We start from the raw sequence: 3,044 nt of genomic DNA on the forward strand, positions 1-3,044 counted from the left end.
TGCAATGCCAACGTGCTCCAAGTCTTTATTCAAGCCGCGAAAAGCAGCCCCTGCCCCAGAGACACCGGCGCTGGCAGCAGAGGGCTCCAGCCCAGCAGCGCCCAGCAGGAGCAGCTGCCACTGCTGCTGTCACCGCAGCTGGGCACGGCACAGGCAGGGACGGGAGAGGACATCAGGAGATGGGTCCAGGAGCCAGAAGCGAGGGAATGTCCTGCTTGGGAATTTCAGGGTCTCAACCCCAGGTACTGTAAGAAGAAGGAAAACAAGCCCATCAGCTGCTGTAACTTGTCCTGCCACCCTCTCCCCCTGCCCTGCAATGCCCAGTGGGTGCTGCAGCAGACTCAGGCTCGGGGAGGTGAGCTGCAGTCCTTGGTGCAGACAGGTTGGACCTGGGCTATCTCAGTGCTGGCAGCCCTGGCTCTGAGTGTGTGCAGATGCAGCAAAACCTGGATCATGTTCCCGGTGCTGCCCAAGAACAGGGAGTGTTTCACTCTTTGGTGGCTTTGGTGAGTCCTGTGCAGACCCTGAATGAGCCTCCTGGGGCTGGAGGAGAGTGGGGAGGCCCTGGCTGACCTGGGGCTGCTGCAGCCCCACTCAAGGCAGATCATACCCAGAAGGATTTTTCCCTCCCGTCTTGGGCATCTTTCCCACAAGGAATGAAACAGGAGGTTCTTTATCAGACATTGACAGGAAATAAATTTGCAATACATTTCGTTGTGAAAAAAGGAGGAAATTCTTTCCTCTGCCAGGATTCCAGACCTTATCTCTTGCAGCACACACTGTACAGTGTGCATCTTCCAATGGGTCTTGCAGGGAACTGGCATCTCCCGTAAGTGCAGTATCCCCCTCTTTGCCTGCATCCAGCTGCATTTTGGGTTTCCATGGGGAAAGAAACACAGAACAATTAAATCAATCATCTGGGAGAGCAGTGTGTGGTTGCAAAAGGCTGATGCTGTTTGTGCATTTCTGGCCAGTGGATGGGCTCAGCTCCAACCTCCCCACAGCAAAGATCACATACAGGGCAAAAGAACATCCAGAGGCACCCAAACAGGAACAGCTGGGTGCAGGCTTGGAGCCTGAAACCAAACCCCTTCCTGACCCACAAAAGAAACCAGGATTCTACTTCCATGGTCTCTCTCCACTCCAAGTCTGTGTCCTGTTGAACAACCACTGGACAAACACCTCAATCCCCCCTTACCTTTGCATCACTCCCACTAATCCAACATCTCAGGACATGGAAAACCTCAGTAGTGGAGGATCACACCTGTCCCCATCTCCCCTCTTCCCCTCTCACCTGCAGCACCCTGCACCAGCAGGAGGATCAGGGGGAAGAGCAGGAACAGGATCTTCATGGCTGCTGCCTCTCGCGGCTCTTCACAGGGCTGCAGAGGGGACACCAAGGCAATGGGGACATGCAGGACCCCAGGTGGGGCAGGAGCCTGGGCTCTGTGGTTCACCACACTGCAGAGGGGCTGCTTCCAGCCACAGCAGATGATGATTCCTCCACTTTCCTCTTAAAAACAATTCTTCGGTCTGTGATACCCTGCCAACCTCAGGAGCATTTCATGATGTTTCAGTTTCTAGGAAATCCATTCCCTCATCTGATCCTTTTCCAGGAGACCCCACAGTTACCTACCTGATGAAGATCTTGGTGTTCAGGCAGCAACAAACCCAACAGGAATCACTTGTGGCCAGTGGCCCTTGGGTCCAAGGAGCACTTTTTTGGCCAAAACGCTCTGATTTTATATCGTTGCAAGCCATGGGGACATTCAATGATTTTTGCTGACACATCTCCCCTTGGCCAATCACAAAGCCACCCATCCATGTGGGGATGCTGGGGCTTCTCCTTATCCCTCTCTGATGCAATGGCAGAGGCTGAGGTGCCTCCTGGGGCTGTTGCAATCGTCACCGTTGTCCCCATGCAACACCTCTTGTGACACCCGCGGCACAGCGGCACCGGGCTGTGGTTGCCTGGCATTAACTGCCTGGGATGGGCAAAACAGGCTGGTGGGTGCAGGCAGAAGTAGGAACCAGTCCCAACCAGTCTTTCCTATGATGGGGGTGAGGCCCTGGCACAGGTTGCCCAGAGAAGCCGTGGCTGTCCCTGGATCCCTGGAAGTGTCCAAGGCCAGGTTGGATGGGGCTTGGAGCAATCTGGGACAGTGGAAGGTGTCCCTGCCCATGGCAGGAGGGTTGGAATTGGTTGACCTTAAAAGCCCCTTTGTCCCCAAACCCTTCTGTGATTCTTTGATAAAATATCTGTCTCTTCCGGTCACGTCAGTTTGCTTAGTGAGCTCGTACTGTGCGATGCACAGAAACATTCAAAAAAATTTTATTTCCTTCTCTTTTAACGTGACAAGAACAGCTTCATCCTTGCCAAGGGGACTTGCATTTGACCTGCCAGGAAGTGATAACCTTAGGGTTGCCTTTCTGATGTCTACTCAGATAAACAATGAAAAGAGGAAATGCAATCAGGTGAGACCATACCTCACCTCATTCTGTCTGAACCCACTGCTTTTAAAACTGCCCTACTTGGTACAAAATCCACAAATGTGGTTCAACAGCAGCAAAATGCTGCGTAAAAATATGCAATCTATGGGAGATTAGTGAAGGAAGGTGACTAGGGCCTTATCAGGCCTTGAGATGTGGACTTGATCAGGAGAGTTTTTGGATTTATAGGAATTCTGTGGTGTTTTAGCAACATAAAGATCAAGGCGTCTCATGGAGGAAAGGTCATGAGACAGAAAGAAGCAATGTATCCATGGCTGCTTTCTGGCCACGCCCTACATGCTTCTCATTATCTGTCCTATGTTCCTAGTAAACTTTATTTCTAACCCTTTTTTGTCCAAACAATGTCTGTGGTGTGTCTGCAGAGCTCTGGTCCATTGATCAGAGAGACCAAAGCTCTTGGAGCTGGATCCTGGAGAGAAGAATGGGGCTTGAGGTTGGATGAATCAGGGACACAGGATCTGGTGTCATCTCTCAGAGACATGCATGGAATCCTGGAATGGTTTGGAAGCAACCTTAGAGATTCCCTCATTCCA

At 51.8% G+C, this 3,044-nt stretch overlaps 1 long non-coding RNA gene across 2 annotated transcripts; it reads right to left on the reverse strand.

Moving 5' to 3' along the window:
* Nucleotides 1-2,123, reverse strand: LOC116442079. Of its 2 annotated transcripts, XR_004239373.1 has the most exons (4): nt 1,637-2,123; nt 1,295-1,382; nt 760-864; nt 1-245 (listed from the first exon to the last, which is right to left on the reverse strand). It is a non-coding gene; the product is annotated as an uncharacterized LOC116442079 (long non-coding RNA). The 2 variants fall into 2 exon arrangements; XR_004239372.1 differs by lacking the exon at nt 1,637-2,123 and having other exon boundaries at nt 1,295-1,630.
* Nucleotides 2,124-3,044: the final 921 nt, after the last annotated feature.

This window comes from Corvus moneduloides, chromosome 3 (assembly GCF_009650955.1).
Source record: "Corvus moneduloides isolate bCorMon1 chromosome 3, bCorMon1.pri, whole genome shotgun sequence".
NCBI classification, from domain to species: Eukaryota; Metazoa; Chordata; class Aves; order Passeriformes; family Corvidae; genus Corvus; species Corvus moneduloides.